Source organism: Mustelus asterias, chromosome 31 (genome assembly GCF_964213995.1).
Source record: "Mustelus asterias chromosome 31, sMusAst1.hap1.1, whole genome shotgun sequence".
In the NCBI taxonomy this organism is placed as follows: Eukaryota; Metazoa; Chordata; class Chondrichthyes; order Carcharhiniformes; family Triakidae; genus Mustelus; species Mustelus asterias.
In genome coordinates, this window is record NC_135831.1 from 7,569,593 (window position 1) to 7,587,092 (window position 17,500).

Here is a 17,500-nt window from a genome sequence, read left to right on the forward strand (position 1 = left end):
CGTAACACAGTGTACTGTCCCGTAACACAGTGTACTGTCCCGTAACACAGTGTATTGTCCTGTACTGTACCGTAACACAGTGTACTGTCCTGTAACACAGTGTACTGTCCCGTAACACAGTGTACTGTCCCGTAACACAGTGTACTGTCCTGTAACACAGTGTACTGTCCCGTAACACAGTGTACTGTACCGTAACACAGTGTACTGTCCTGTAACACAGTGTACTGTCCCGTAACACAGTGTACTGTCCCGTAACACAGTGTACTGTCCTGTAACACAGTGTACTGTCCCGTAACACAGTGTACTGTCCTGTAACACAGTGTACTGTCCCGTAACACAGTGTACTGTCCCGTAACACAGTGTACTGTCCCGTAACACAGTGTACTGTCCTGTAACACAGTGTACTGTCCTGCACTGTCCCGTATTCACGTTTGCTGATGACACGAAGGTGAGTGGGAAAGCGAATTGCGTGGAGGACGCGGAAAGTCTGCAGAGAGATTTGGATAGGCTGAGCGAGTGGGCGAGGATCTGGCAGATGGAATATAACGTTAGCAAATGTGAGGTTATCCACTTTGGAAGAAATAATAGTAAATTGGAATATTATTTAAATGGAGAAAAATTACATCGTGCGACTGTGCAGAGGGACCTGGGGGTCCTTGTGCATGAATCGCAAAAACTCAGTCTGCAGGTGCAGCAGGTGATCAAGAAGGCGAATGGAATGTTGGCCTTTATCGCGAGGGGGATAGAATATAAAAGCAGGGAGGTCTTGCTGCAACTGTACAGGGCATTGGTGAGGCCGCAACTGGAGTACTGTGTGCCGTTTTGGTCCCCTTATTTGCTAAAGGATATATTGGCATTGGAGGGAGTGCAGAGAAGGTTCACCAGGTTGATACCGGAGATGAGGGGTGTTGATTATGAGGAGAGATTAAACAGATTGGGTCTGTACTCGTTAGAGTTTAGAAGGATGAGGGGTGATCTTATAGAGACATATAAGATAATGAAGGGGCTGGATAGGGTAGAGGTGGAGAGATTCTTTCCACTTAGAAGGGAAACCAGAACTAGAGGGCACAGCCTCAAAATAAGGGGGGGCCGGTTCAGAACAGAGTTGAGGGGGAACTTCTTCTCTCAGAGGGTAGTGAATCTCTGGAATTCTCTGCCCATTGAAGTGGTGGAGGCTTCCTCGTTGAATATGTTTAAATCACGGGTAGATAGTTTTCTGATCGATAAGGGAATTAGGGGATATGGGGAGCAGGCGGGTAAGTGGAACTGATTCGCTTCAGATCAGCCATGATCTTGTTGAATGGCGGGGCAGGCTCGAAGGGCCAGATGGCCTACTCCTGCTCCTATTTCTTATGTTCTTATGTTCTTATGAGTGTTTGATGGGGAACAGTGTGGAGGAAGCTTTACTCTGTATCTAACCCCGTGCTGTACCTGTCCTGGGAGTATTTGATGGGGACAGTGTAGAGGGAGCGTTACTCTGTATCTAACCCCGTGCTGTACCTGTCCTGGGAGTGTTTGATGGGGACAGTGTGGAGGAAGCTTTACTCTGTATCTAACCCCGTGCTGTACCTGTCCTGGGAGTATTTGATGGGGACAGTGTAGAGGGAGCTTTACTCTGTATCTAACCCCGTGCTGTACCTGTCCTGGGAGTGTTTGATGGGGACAGTGTAGAGGGAGCTTTACTCTGTATCTAACCCCGTGCTGTACCTGTCCTGGGAGTGTTTGATGTGGACAGTGTAGAGGGAGCTTTACTCTGTATCTAACCCCGTGCTGTACCTGTCCTGGGAGTGTTTGATGGGGACAGTGTAGAGGGAGCTTTACTCTGTATCTAACCCCATGCTGTACCTGTCCTGGGAGTGTTTGATGGGGACAGTGTAGAGGGAGCTTTACTCTGTATCTAACCCCATGCTGTACCTGTCCTGGGAGTGTTTGATGGGGGACAGTGTAGAGGGAGCTTTACTCTGTATCTAACCCCGTGCTGTACCTGTCCTGGGAGTGTTTGATGGGGACAGTGTAGCGGGAGTTTTACTCTGTATCTAACCCGGGCTGTACCTGTCCTGTGAGTGTTTGATGGGGACAGTGTAGAGGGAGCTTTACTCTGTATCGAACCCTGTCCTGTACCTGTCCCGGGAGTCTTTGATGGGGAGAGTGTAGATGGAGCTTTACTCTGAATCTAACCCTGTGCTGTACCTGTCCTGGGAGTGTTTGATGGGGACAGTGTAGAGGGACCTTTACTCTGTATCGAACCCTGTCCTGTACCTGTCCCGGGAGTCTTTGATGGGGAGAGTGTAGATGGAGCTTTACTCTGAATCTAACCCTGTGCTGTACCTGTCCTGGGAGTGTTTGATGGGGGACAGTGTAGAGGGAGCTTTACTCTGTATCTAACCCCGTGCTGTACCTGTCCTGGGAGTGTTTGATGGGGACAGTGTAGAGGGAGCTTTACTCTGTATCTAACCCCATGCTGTACCTGTCCTGGGAGTGTTTGATGGGGACAGTGTAGAGGGAGCTTTACTCTGTATCTAACCCCATGCTGTACCTGTCCTGGGAGTGTTTGATGGGGGACAGTGTAGAGGGAGCTTTACTCTGTATCTAACCCCGTGCTGTACCTGTCTTGGGAGTGTTTGACGGAGGGACAGTGTAGAGGGAGCTTTACTCTGTATTTAACCCCATGCTGTACCTGTCCAGGGAGTGTTTGATGGGGACAGTGTAGAGGGAGCTTTACTCTGTATCTAACCCCGAGCTGTACCTGTCCTGGGAGTGTTTGATGGAGGGACAGTGTAGAGGGAGCTTGATGCGCGTCAATGAGCACCTGGAATCAAGGCTTTAGTATTGAAGGCTTTAATACAGTAACAATGAAACTACTAACACGAATACACCAGTTCAGACTGAAGAGGTCCTGCCGGAGCAGGGGGTCTTATACCCTGCCACCGGAGGCGGGACCCCACTGGAATGTGCCATGATAACACTTATAACAGGTAACCACCCTAACCCAACAACATAGTACAACCCCCACAGTAATAACACCCTAGCCCAACAGTAACATAATAACAACCCCCAGTGGTGAACCAACGATGGTTCACCACATTCACCCCTCCTTTAGGAACAAAAGGTGGCGGGGTGGACGAAAACAGACAATAAAAAAAAATATCACAGGATTCACAAGTCCAGACGGTCTGGAGGACCGCACCGACGCTGCGATCTCCTCAACACCGGTTGCGAAACCGGAGCAGGTGCCGATCTCTCCAACACCGGTTGCGAAAACGGAGCAGGTGCTTGTGGTGGCTCTCTCAAAGTAACATCTGGCTGTCCCCTCAAGACTCCCGGGCCGGCCGGCCCTGGTGAGGCGATGGTGCAGGGGATCCTGGAACGTTTGGTGGTAGTGGTGGTGGTGATGATGATGGTGGCGCCGATCTCCGAGTCTCAGGCAAGCTGTACATGCCGTTTTTAGGTTTGGACCTGCAGACTTTGCCGTAGTGGCCTTTCTTACCGCACTGGCTGCAGATTGCCGTTCTTGCCGGACACTGTTGCCGTGGATGCTTGGCCCCACCGCAAAAATAGCATCGCTGGCCACCTGGAGCTGCCGCCGTCGTCGAATCGATCTGGGAGCGCGGGTTCGCGGGGCGAGGAGGGAGCAGAGCTTGCTCCAACCACGTTGACTGCACGTGGTCCTCGGGGTACAGCGCCAAGCTCTTCGACGCCGCCTCCAACCTCACGGCCATCCCCATTGCCTGGGTCAAGTTGAGTTTCCCCTTTTCTAGTAATTTAAGCCTGATGTACGAGGACCCTACCCCTGCTACGAACGCGTCTCGGGCGAGGTCGTACATGTACTGCTCGGCGGAGACGTCCTTACAGTCGCAACCCCTGGCAAGCTGCAGGAGCTCATTGGCGTAATCCTCTATGGTTTCGCCCGACTGCCGACGTCGTGTAGCGAGGAGGTAACGAGCATGTATCTCGTTGGGTGGCGTAATGTACCTATTCTTTAGGAGCTCGACGGCACCTGGTAAGTGGGAGCTGCACGAATGGCTAGGTAAATCGTGTCGCTTACCCTCGCGTGGAGGACCTGGAGTCTATCACTGTCCGTAGTGATAGCTACCGAGGCTGCCAGGTAGTCCTCGAAGCACTTCCACCAATGGTCGAATGTGTTAGCTGCACCGACCGCACGTGGGTCCAGTGTCAGACGATCCGGTTTTAGGATCTGTTCCATACTCTCTGTTTACTGTATTAAATTGATGCGCGTCAATGAGCACCTGGAATCAAGGCTTTAGTATTGAAGGCTTTAATATAGTAACAATGAAACTACTAACACGAATACACCAGTTCAGACTGAAGGGGTCCTGCCGGAGCAGGGGGTCTTATACCCTGCCACCGGAGGCGGGACCCCACTGGAATGTGCCATGATAACACTTATAACAGGTAAACACCCTAACCCAACAACATTGTACAACCCCCACAGTAACAACACCCTAGCCCAACAGTAACATGGTAACAAACCCCAGTGGTGAACCAACGATGGTTCACCACAGAGCTTTACTCTGTATCTAACCCTGTGCTGTACCTGTCATGGGAGTATTTGATTGGGACAGTGTAGAGGGAGCTTTACTCTGTATCTAACACCGTGCTGTACCTGTCCTGGGAGTGTTTGATGGGGGACAGTGTAGAGGGAGCTTTACTCTGTATCTAACCCCGTGCTGTACCTGTCCTGTGAGTGTATGATGGGGACAGTGTAGAGGGAGCTTTACTCTGTATCTAACCCCGTGCTGTACCTGTCCTGGGAGTGTTTGATGGGGATAGTGCTGTGGGTGATTTATTCTGTATCTAACCCCGTGCTGTACCTGTCCTGGGATGGTTTGATGGGGGACAGAGTGGAGGGAGTTTTACTCTGTATCTAACCCCGTGCTGTACCTGTCCTGGGAGTGTTTGATGGGGTCAGTGTAGCGGGAGCTTTACTCTGAATCTAACCCCGTGTTGAACCTGTCCTGGGAATGTTTGATGGGGGACAGAGTGGAGGGAGCTTTACTCTGTATCTAACCCTGTGCTGTACCTGTCCTGGGAGTGTTTGATGGGGGACAGTGTAGAGGGAGCTTTACTCTGTATCTAACCCCGTGCTGTACCTGTCCTGGGAGTGTTTGATGGGGACAGTGTAGAGGGAGTTTTACTCTTTATCTAACCCTGTCCTGTACCTGTCCCGGGAGTCTTTGATGGGGAGAGTGGAGATGGAGCTTTACTCTGAATCTAACCCCGTGCTGTACCTGTCCTGGGAGTGTTTGATGGGGACAGTGTAGAGGGAGCTTTACTCTGTATCTAACCCCATGCTGTACCTGTCCTGGGAGTGTTTGATGGGGCCAGTGTAGAGGGAGCTTTACTCTGTATCTAATCCCGTGCTGTACCTGTCCTGGGAGTGTTTGATGGGGACAGTGTAGAGGAAGCTTTACTCTGTATCTAACCCCGTGCTGTACCTGTCCTGGGAATGTTTGATGGGGGACAGAGTGGAGGGAGCTTTACTCTGTATCTAACCCCATGCTGTACCTGTCCTGGGAGTGTTTGATGGGGACAGTGTAGAGGGAGCTTTACTCTGAATATAACCCCGTGTTGTACCTGTCCTGGGAATGTTTGATGGGGGACAGAGTGGAGGGAGCTTTACTCTGTATCTAACCCCGTGCTGTACCTGTCCTGGGAGTGTTTGATGGGGACAGAGGAGAGGGAGCTTTACTCTGTATCTAACCCGATGCTGTACCTGTCCTGGGAGTACCATAGAACCATAGAAAATTACAGCTCAGAAACAGGCCTTTTGGCCCTTCTTGTCTGTGCCGAACCATTTTATGCCTAGTCCCACTGACCTGCACTTGGACCATATCCCTCCACACCCCTCTCATCCATGAACCCGTCCAAGTTTTTCTTAAATGTTAAAAGTGACCCCGCATTTACCACTTTATCCGGCAGCTCATTCCACACTCCCACCACTCTCTGCGTGAAGAAGCCCCCCCTAATATTCCCTTTAAACTTTTCTCCTTTCACCCTTAACCCATGCCCTCTGGTTTTTTTCTCCCCTAGCCTCAGCGGAAAAAGCCTGCTTGCATTCACTCTATCTATACCCATCAAAATCTTATACACCTTGATCAAATCTCCCCTCAATCTTCTACGCTCCAGGGAATAAAGTCCCAACCTATTCAATCTCTCCCTGTAACTCAGCTTCTCAAGTCCCGGCAACATCCTTGTGAACCTTCTCTGCACTCTTTCAATCTTATTTACATCCTTTCTGTAACTAGGTGACCAAAACTGTACACAATACTCCAAATTCGGCCTCACCAATGCCTTATATAACCTTACCATAACACTCCAACTTTTATACTCGATACTCCGATTTATAAAGGCCAATGTACCAAAGGCACTCTTTACGAGTGTTTGATGGGGACAGTGTAGAGGGAGCTTTATTCTTTATCTGACCCCGTGCTGTGCCTGTCCTGGGAGTGTTTGATGGGCATGATGTGGAGATTATGGCGTTGGACTGGGGTAAACACAGTAAGAGTTTTAACAACACCAGGTTAAAATCCAACAGGTTTATTTGGTAGCAAATGCCATTAGCCTTCGGAGCGCTGCTCCTTCGTCAGATGGAGTGGAAATCTGCTCTCAAACAGGGCACAGAGACACAAAATCAAGTTACAGAATACTGATTAGAATGTGAATCTCTACAGCCAGCCAGGTCTTAAAGATACAGACAATGTGAGTGGAGGGAGCATTAAGCACAGGTTAAAGAGATGTGTATTGTCTCCAGACAGGACAGCCAGTGAGATTCTGCAAGCCCAGGGGGCAAGCTGTGGGGGTGACTGAAAGTGTGACATAAATCCAACATCCCGGTTTAGGCCGTCCTCATGTGTGCGGAACTTGGCTATCAGTTTCTGCTCAGTGACTCTTGCAACTCGGCCAACATTGTCTACCTGATACGCTGCAGGAAAGGATGTCCCGAGGCATGGTACATTGGGGAAACCATGCAGACACTACGACAACAGATGAATGAACACTGCTCGACAATCACCAGGCAGGAGTGTTCTCTTCCTGTTGGGGAACACTTCAGCGGTCACGGGCATTCAGCCTCTGATCTTCGGGTAAGCGTTCTCCAAGGCGGTCTTCACGATACACGACAGCGCAGAGTCGCTGAGCAGAAACTGATAGCCAAGTTCCGCACACATGAGGACGGCCTAAACCGGGATGTTGGATTTATGTCACATTATCAGTAACCCCCACAGCTTGCCCCCTGGACTTGCAGAATCTCACTGGCTGTCCTGTCTGGAGACAATACACATCTCTTTAATGCTCCCTCCACTCACATTGTCTGTATCTTTAAGACCTGGTTGCCTGTGGAGATTCGCATCCTAATTAGTATTCTGTAACTTGATTTTGTGTCTCTGTGCCCTGTTTGAGAGTGGATTTCCACTCCATCTGACGAAGGAGCAGCGCTCCGAAAGCTTATGGTATTTGCTACCAAATAAACCTGTTGGACTTTAACCTGGTGTTGTTAAAACTCTTACTGAGTATATAATGGGGACAGTGTAGAGGGAGCTTTACTCTGTATCTAACCCCGTGCTGTACCTGTCCTGGGAGTGTTTGATGGAGGACAGTGTAGAGGGAGCTTTACTCTGTATCTAACCCCGTGCTGTACCTGTCCTGGGAGTGTTTGATGGGGGACAGTGGAGAGGGAGCTTTACTCTGTATCTAACCCTGTGCTGTACCTGTCCTGGGAGTGTTTGATGGGGACAGTGTAGAGGGAGCTTTACTCTCCATCTAACCCTTTGATTTACCTGTCCTGTGGGTGTTTGATGGCGGACAGTGTAGAGGAAATTTTACTCTGTATCTAACCCCGTGCTACAACGTATCTGGGGCGTGTTTGATGGGGACAGTGTAGAGGGAGCTTTACTCTGTATCTAACCCCGTGCTGTACTTGTCCTGGGAGTTTTTCATGGGGACGATGTAGGGGGAGCTTTACTCTGTATCTCATAGAAATCATAGAAACCCTACAGTGCAGAAGGAGGCCATTCGGCCCATCGAGTCTGCACCGACCACAATCCCACCCAGGCCCTACCCCCACATATTTACCCTCTAATCCCGCTAACCTACGCATCTCAGGACTCTAAGGGGCAATTTTTAACCTGGCCAATCAACCTAACCCACACATCTTTGGACTGTGGGAGGAAACCGGAGCACCCGGAGGAAACCCACGCAGACACGGGGAGAATGTGCAAACTCCACAAAGACAGTGACCCGAGCCAGGAATCGAACCCAGGACCCTGGAGCTGTGAAGCAGCAGTGCTAACCCGCTGTGCTACCGTGCCGCCCCATGCGTTACCTGTCCTGGGAGTGTTTGATGGGGGACAGTGTTGGGGGAGCTTTACTCTGTATCTAACCACGTGCTGTACTTGTCCTGGGAGTGTTTGATGGGGGACAGTGTAGAGGGAGCGTTACTCTGTATCTAACCCCGTGCTGTACCTGTCCTGGGAGTGTTTGATGGGGGACAGTGTAGAGGGAGCTTTACTCTGTATCTAACCACGTGCTGTACTTGTCCTGGGAGTGTTTGATGGCGGACAGTGTAGAGGAAACTTTACTCTGTATCTAACCCCGTGCTGTACCTGTCCTGGGAGTGTTTGATGGGGACAGTGTAGAGGGAGCTTTACTCTGTATCTAACCACGTGCTGTACTTGTCCTGGGAGTGTTTGATGGCGGACAGTGTAGAGGAAACTTTACTCTGTATCTAACCCCGTGCTGTACCTGTCCTGGGAGTGTTTGATGGGGACAGTGTAGAGGGAGCTTTACTCTGTATCTAACCACGTGCTGTACTTGTCCTGGGAGTGTTTGATGGCGGACAGTGTAGAGGAAACTTTACTCTGTATCTAACCCCGTGCTACAAACCATCCTGGGCGTGTTTGATGGGAACAGTGCAGACGGAGCTTTACTCTGTATCTAACCCCGTGCTGTACCTGTCCTGGGAGTGTTTGACGGGGACAGTGTAGAGGGAGATTTACTCTGTATCAAACCCCGTGCTGTATCTGTCCTGGGAGTCTTTGATGGGGACAGAGCAGAGGGAGCTTTACTCTGTATCTAAGCCCATGCTGTACCTGTCCTGGGAGTGTTTGGTGGGGACAATATAGAGGGAGCTTTACTCTGTATCTAACCCCATGCTGGACCTGTCCTCGGATTGTTTGATGGGGGACAGTGTAGAGGGAGCTTTACTCTGTATTTAACCCTATGCTGTAGCTGTCCTGGGAATGTTTGATGGGGGACAGTGTAGACGGAGCTTGACTCTGTATCTAACCCCGTGCTGTACCTGTCCTAGGAGTGTTTGATGGGGACAGAGGAGAGGGAGCTTTACTCTGTATCTAACCCCGTGCTGTACCTGTCCTGGGAGTGTTTGATCGTGGACAGTGTAGAGGAAACTTTACTCGGTATCTCACCCATGGTACAACCTATCCTGGGCGTGTTTGATGGGGACAGTGTAGACGGAGCTTGACTCTGTATCTAACCCCGTGCTGTACCTGCCCTAGGAGTGTTTGATGGGGACAGAGGAGAGGGAGCTTTACTCTGTATCTAACCCCGTTCTGTACCTGTCCTGGGAGTGTTTGATGGGGACAGTGTCGAGGGATCTTTACTGTGAATCTAACCCCGTGCTGTACCTGTCCTGGGAGTGTTTGATGGGGACAGTGTAGAGGTAGCTTTACTCTGTATCTAACCCCGTGCTGTACCTGTCCTGGGAGTGTTTGACGGGGGACAGTGTCGAGGGAGCTTTACTCTGTATCTAACCCCGTGCTGTACCTGTCCTGGGAGTGTTTGATGGGGACAGTGCAGAGGAAGCTTTACTCTGTATCTAACCCCATGCTGTACCTGTCCTGGGAGTGTTAGATGGGGACAGTGTAGAGGAAGATTTACTCTGTATCTAACCCCGTGCTATACCTGTCCTGGGGGTGTTTGATGGGGATAGTGCAGTGGGTGTTTTATTCTGTATCTAACCCCATGCTGTCCCTGTGCTGGGAGTGTTTGATGGGGGACAGTGTAGATGGAGATTTACCCTGTATCAAACCCTGTGCTGTCCCTGTCCTGGGAGTGTTTGATGGGGGACAGTGTAGACGGAGCTTTACTCTGTATCTAACCCCGTGCTGTACCTGTCCTGGGTGTGTTTGATGGGGACAGTGAAGAATGAGCTTTACTCTGTATCTAACACCGTGCTGTACCTGTCCTGGGAGTGTTTGATGGGGGACAGTGTAGAGGGAGCTTTACTCTGTATCTAACCCCATGCTGTACCTGTCCTGGGAGTGTTTCTAGGGGGACAGTGCAGAGGGAGCTTTACTCTGCATCTAACCCCGTGCTGTACCTGTCCTGGGAGTGATTGATGGGGACAGTGCAGAGGGAGCTTTACTCTGTATCTAACCCTGTGCTATACCTGTCCTGGGAATGTTTGATGGGGGACAGTGTAGAGGGAGCTTTACTCTGTATCTAACCCCGTGCTGTACCTGTCCTGGGAATGTTTGATGGCGGACAGCGTAGAGGGAGCTTTACTCTGTATCTAACCCCGTGCTGTACCTGTCCTGGGAGTGTTTGATGGGGGACAGTGTAGAGGGAGCTTTACTCTGTATCTAACCCCGTGCTGTACCTGTCCTAGGAGTGTTTGATGCGGACAGAGGAGAGGGAGCTTTACTCTGTATCTAACCCCGTGCTGTACCTGTCCTGGGAGTGTTTGATGGGGGACAGTGTAGAGGGAGCTTTAGTCTGTATCTAACCCCGTGCTGTACCTGTCCTGGGAGTGTTTGATGGGGGACAGTGTAGAGGAAACTTTACTCTGTATCTAACCACGTGCTGTACTTGTCCTGGGAGTGTTTGATGGCGGACAGTGTAGAGGAAACTTTACTCTGTATCTAACCCCGTGCTACAAACCATCCTGGGCGTGTTTGATGGGAACAGTGCAGACGGAGCTTTACTCTGTATCTAACCCCATGCTGTACCTGTCCTGGGAGTGTTTGACGGGGACAGTGTAGAGGGAGATTTACTCTGTATCAAACCCCGTGCTGTATCTGTCCTGGGAGTCTTTGATGGGGGACAGTGTAGAGGGAGCTTTACTCTGTATCTAAGCCCATGCTGTACCTGTCCTGGGAGTGTTTGGTGGGGACAATATAGAGGGAGCTTTACTCTGTATCTAACCCCGTGCTGTACCTGTCCTGGGTGTGTTTAATGGGGACAATGTAGAGGGAGCTTTAATCTGTATCTAACCCCGTGCTGTACCTGTCCTGGGAGTGTTTGATGGGGGACAGTGTAGAGGGAGCTTTAGTCTGTATCTAACCCCGTGCTGTACCTGTCCTGGGAGTGTTTGATGGGGGACAGTGTAGAGGAAACTTTACTCTGTATCTAACCACGTGCTGTACTTGTCCTGGGAGTGTTTGATGGCGGACAGTGTAGAGGAAACTTTACTCTGTATCTAACCCCGTGCTACAAACCATCCTGGGCGTGTTTGATGGGAACAGTGCAGACGGAGCTTTACTCTGTATCTAACCCCGTGCTGTACCTGTCCTGGGAGTGTTTGACGGGGACAGTGTAGAGGGAGATTTACTCTGTATCAAACCCCGTGCTGTATCTGTCCTGGGAGTCTTTGATGGGGACAGAGCAGAGGGAGCTTTACTCTGTATCTAAGCCCATGCTGTACCTGTCCTGGGAGTGTTTGGTGGGGACAATATAGAGGGAGCTTTACTCTGTATCTAACCCCATGCTGGACCTGTCCTCGGATTGTTTGAAGGGGACAGTGTAGAGGGAGCTTTACTCTGTATTTAACCCTATGCTGTAGCTGTCCTGGGAATGTTTGATGGGGGACAGTGTAGACGGAGCTTGACTCTGTATCTAACCCCGTGCTGTACCTGTCCTAGGAGTGTTTGATGGGGACAGAGGAGAGGGAGCTTTACTCTGTATCTAACCCCGTGCTGTACCTGTCCTGGGAGTGTTTGATGGGGGACAGTGTAGAGGGAGCTTTACTCTGTATCTAACCCCGTGCTGTACCTGTCCTGGGTGTGTTTAATGGGGACAATGTAGAGGGAGCTTTAATCTGTATCTAACCCCGTGCTGTACCTGTCCTGGGAGTGTTTGATGGGGGACAGTGTAGAGGGAGCTTTACTCTGTATTATATTGGGAAATCGATTCTGAGTGAATCATTGGTTTGAGATTTTCCATTATTTAATGGCGAAATTGAGGATTCTGCTCAATTTTAAGATTTTCTGTTTTGCGATTGGTTTGAAAAGGCAGTTTAAGGTTTGGCCGCTTGGCCCTGTGTTAAGCGGAGGGGATTTTGGTTGGCTGGGGGGGAACATGGCCTTTTTCTGACAACTCATTCTGTGTTTTTTTCTTGGTTTCTCAGCGGGTCACGGGTACCCTGATCCTTGCCGTGTTTACAGCTGTACTGGGATCTCTCCAGTTCGGATATAACATCGGAGTCATCAACGCTCCACAGAAGGTGAGAAACAGAGGGAGCGATGGACGAGAGACAGAATGAGGAGGAGGAGAGAGAGAGAGAGAGAGAGAGAGAATGTGGGAAGTTAAAGGAAGGGAGAATCAGAAGGGGTAGAGAGAGGGCAGGGAAAGATTTAGGGTGGAATTTTCCATTCCCGCCCGCAACGGGTGGGACGCGAACTACGATCCGTTGGAATCGTGTGGGATTTTCCGGTCTTGTGGGAGGGGCGGGCGGTGAGCGTGGCTGGAAAATCCCGCTAATTGGAGTGAGGGGGAGGGATGTGGAGAGAGAGTAGAACATAAGAACATAAGAACTTAAGAAATAGGAGCAGGAGTAGGCCATCTAGCCCCTCGAGCCTGCCCCGCCATTCAATAAGATCATGGCTGATCTGACGTGGATCAGTACCACTTACCCGCCTGATCCCCATAACCCTTAATTCCCTTACCGCTCAGGTACAGGCCCTTCGGCCCTCTATGTTGCGGCGACCAATGGAACCAATCTAAAGCCCCTCTAATCTACACTATTCCAATATCATCCATATGTTTATCCAATAACCACTTGAATGCTCTCAACGTTGACGAGTCCACCACTGCTGCAGGCAGGGCATTCCACGCCCTTACTACTCTCTGAGTAAAGAACCTACCTCTAACATCTGTCCTATATCTCTCACCCCTCAATTTAAAGCTATGTCCCCTCGTGTTAGCCAACACCGTCCGAGGAAAAAGGCTCTCACTATCCACCCTATTTAATCCTCTGATCATCTTGTATGCCTCTATTAAGTCACCTCTTAACCTTCTTCTCTCTAACGAAAACAACCTCAAGCCCCTCAGCCTTTCCTCATACGATTTTCCCACCATACCAGGCAACATCCTGGTCTATCTCGTCTGCACCCTTTCCAACACTTCCACATCTTTCCTATAATACGGCGACCAGAACTGTACGCAATACTCCAAATGCGGCCACACCAGAGTTTTGTACAGTTGCAGCATGACCTCCTGGCTCCGAAACTCAATCCCTCTACCAATAAAAGCTAACACACCATATGCCTTCTTAACAACCCTATCAACCTGGGTGCTAACTTTCAGGGATCTATGCACATGGACACCCAGATCCCTCTGTTCATCCACACTACCAAGTATGTTACCATTAGCCCAGTACTCTGTATTCCTGTTACTCCTTCCAAAGTGAATTACCTCACACTTTTCCTCATTAAACGCCATTTGCCACATCTCAGCCCAGCTCTGCAGCTTATCTATGTCCCTCTGTAACCTGCCACTTCCCTCCGCACTGTCTACAACTCCATCGACTTTAGTGTCATCCGCAAATTTACTAATCCATCCTTCCACGCCCTCATCCAAGTCATTAATAAAAATGACAAACAACAGTGGCCCCAAAACAGATCCTTGTGGTACACCACTAGTAACTGAACTCCAGGATGAATATTTCCCATCAACCACCACCCTCTGTTTTCTTACAGCTCGCCGATTCCTGATCCAAACCACTAAATCACCCTCAATCCCAGGTGTCCGTATTTTCTGCAAAAGCTTACCATGGGGAACCTTATCAAACGCTTTGCTGAAATCCATATACACCACATCAACCGCTTTACCCTCATCCACCTCTTTGGTCACCTTCTCAAAGAACTCAATAAGAACTCAGGATTTGTGAGTAAGAGATGGAGAGACTGGGAAGGAAAGATGGAGTGATGTGGAGCGAGCAAGACTGGGTAAAAGAGAGAGGGAGAGATGGGGGAAGAGAGTAGAACAGGAAGGAAGTGGCAGAGGTCGCTACAGGGGATGGAAAGAGTTTTTTAAAAATTTCATTATTCATTCAAAGGATGTGGGTGTGGCAAACTCCACCAGCATTTGTGATATATATAAATGATTTGGAGGAAGATGTAGCTGGTGTGATCAGTAAGTTTGTGGACGACACGAAGATTGCTGGAGTTGTGGATAGTGATGAACATTGTCAGAGAATACAGCAGGATATAGATAGGCTGGAACATTGGGCGGAGAAATGGCAGATGGAATTTAATCCAGATAAATGCGAAGTGATGCATTTCGGGAGATCTAATGCAAGGGGGAAGCTATACAATAAATGGCAGAACCATCAGGAGTATAGACACACAGAGGGACCTGGGTGTACAAGTCCACAGATCCTTAAAGGTGGCAGCACAGGTGGAAAAGGTGGTGAAGAAGGCATATGGCATGCTTGCCTTTATTGGACGGGGCATTGAGTATAAAAGTTGGCATATGATGTTGCAGTTGTATCGAACATTGGTTAGGCCACATCTGGAATACTGCGTCCAGTTCTGGTCGCCACGCTACCAGAAGGACGTGGAGGCTTTGGAGAGAGTACAGAAAAGGTTTACCAGGATGTTGCCTGGTATGGAGGGTATTAGCTATGAGGAGAGATTGGGTAAACTGGGGTTGTTCTCCCTGGAAAGACGGAGGTTGAGGGGCGACCTAATAGAAGTTTATAAAATTATGCAGGGCATAGATAGGGTGAACAGTTGGAAGCTTTTTCCCAGGTCAGAAATGACAAACACAAGGGGTCAGAAGTTCAAGGTAAGGGGGGCAAGGTTCAGTACGGATATGCGGGGGACGTATTTTACACAGAGGGTGGTGGGGGCCTGGAATGCACTACCAAGCAAGGTGGTTGAGGCGGACATGCTCGGATCATTTAAGACTTATCGAGATAGCCACATGAACAGATGATCGGTGCTGTATTGTTTTAGAAGGGGCAGCAAGCTACAAAGAAATGTTTTCCCTCTCTCCCTGTTTTATTTGGAAATTCTGCTGGTGATCTTAAAGCAAGGATTTGCCTCCTGAAGGAAAGAATCTGCTACAGTTGGGGAGTTGCTCTGTCTTCAAACTGTTCGGAGGGAATCCAGAGAACTGCAAACTTTAACCAAAGGATTCAGTTTCCATTTGATTTGATTTGATTTATTATTGTCACATGTATTGGGATACAGTGAAAAGTATTGTTTCTTGTCTATACAGACAAAGCATACCGTTCATAGAGAAGGAAATGAGAGAGTGTAGAATGTAGTGTTACAGTCACAGCTAGGGTGTAGAGAAAGATCAACAGTGCGAAGCACTGTGCCCCCGTGAGCCGCAGAGATCATGATTTTAAAAAAACACTTCTTAAAGGTACACTAACACCACACCATCCCTAACTTGAGAAGATGGCAAGTTACTCGCCACAGGAAACTCGCGCAAACACAGGGACAATGTGCAAACTCCGCACAGACAGTGGCCCGAGCTGGGAATCGAACCCAGGTCCCTAGCACTGTGAGGCAGCAGTGCTAACCCGCTGTGCCACCGTGCCTTGCATGCCGGATAGGAGGGAGTGCCCTCAACTTGCCGGCTGAGGCTGTCGCCACTGAGACCAGGTTGCCTTCTTAATGGGCACCCTGATGAGCCCTAACAATGGCCTCCACCCACCCCCCACCCCCCCCCCCCCCCCGCCACCCTTCCCCATCACAGAGATCTCAGGGGGGCCCACACCCCATCCGCCCACCCCGATATCAGCTGGTATTAACCACCACCAATAAGAGGCAGCAACTCTTCCAGCCCCCCACCCCCTCTGCCCCCCCCCCCCTCACATACACAGTCAGTGCTGTCACTCTGCCCCCCTTTTACCCCAAACATCGGACACCTTCCCCCCCCCCCCACCAAGCCCCAGCTCCCACGTCTGCTCCCTCCACAACCAGCACCACAAATAAATGAATCCTTCCCCTCCCCTCTCCACGCCACTCCCCCATGAGGCTGCCACTGGTGTCTAATCCTGGCTCGCATCGTGCCCTGGCACAGGTTGGCAGTGCCAGGTTGGCCTGGGCATGGTGCCAGGCTGGCAGTGCCAGGTTGGCACTGGGCATAGTGCACAGGTTGGCAGTGCCAGGTTGGGACTGGGCATGGTGCCAGGTTGGCAGTGCCAGGTTGGCACTGGGCATGGTGCCAGGTTGGCAGTGCCAGGTTGGCACTGGGCATGGTGCCAGGTTGGTAGTGCCAGGTTGGCCCGGGCATGGTGCCAGGTTGGCAGTGCCAGGTTGGCACTGGGCATGGTGCCAGGTTGGCAGTGCCAGGTTGGCAGTGCCAGGTTGGCACTGGGCATGGTGCCAGGTTGGCAGTGCCAGGTTGGCACCGGGCATGGTGCCAGGTTGGCAGTGCCAGGTTGGCACCGGGCATGGTGCCAGGTTGGCAGTGCCAGGTTGGCACTGGGCATTGTGCCAGGTTGGCAGTGCCAGGTTGGCAGTGCCAGGTTGGGACCGGGCATGGTGCCAGGTTGGCAGTGCCAGGTTGGCACCGGGCATGGTGCCAGGTTGGCAGTGCCAGGTTGGCACCGGGCATGGTGCCAGGTTGGCAGTGCCAGGTTGGCACTGGGCATGGTAATAAAATTGGCAGTGCCGGGGAAGTGCCAGGGGGCATTGCCTGGGCAAGGTCTGGCCACGTCCCTCTCTGGCGAGGGGCAGCGAAAATTGGAAGTTGCGATCAAATCTAGAGTGCGTGCAGAATGTAGTGTTCCAGTCACAGCTAGGGTGTAGAGAAAGGTCAACTTAATGCGAGGTCGGTCCATTCAAAAGTCTGACAGCAGCAGGGAAGAAGCTGTTCTTGAGTCGGTTGGTACACGACCTCAGACTTTTGTACCTTTTTTCCGACGGAAGAAGGTGGAAGAGAGAATGTCCGGGGAGCGTGGGGTCCTTGATTATTCTGGCTGCTTTTCCCCGAGGCAGCGGGAAGTGTAGACAGAGTCAATGGATGGGAGGCTGGTTTGCGTGATGGATTGGGCTACATTCACGACCTTTTGTAGTTTCTTGTGGTCTTGGGCAGAGCAGGAGCCCCATACCAAGCTGTGACACCACCAGAAAGAATGCTTATGTTTGTTCTGGAGTTCTGTCAGGGTCCGTAAGGGAGAGAAGATAGATTTAGTTCATGAGTAAGAGAGATACAACATTGCATCTCACACAGTCTGCTTATCAGGGTGCGATCAACTCATGGAAGGCTCATCCTAACTGGCAGAGAC

At 50.5% G+C, this 17,500-nt stretch overlaps 1 protein-coding gene across 1 annotated transcript in view; it reads left to right on the forward strand.

Annotated features, from left to right (window-relative positions):
- The first annotated feature begins 12,378 nt into the window (after positions 1-12,378).
- LOC144481678 (solute carrier family 2, facilitated glucose transporter member 4-like) overlaps positions 12,379-17,500 on the forward strand; it is a 50,493-nt gene continuing 45,371 nt past the window's right edge. The window contains exon 1 of the mRNA XM_078200811.1: positions 12,379-12,478. The gene's annotated coding sequence lies outside the window, so the exon portion shown is untranslated. The remainder of the gene's footprint in view (positions 12,479-17,500) is intronic.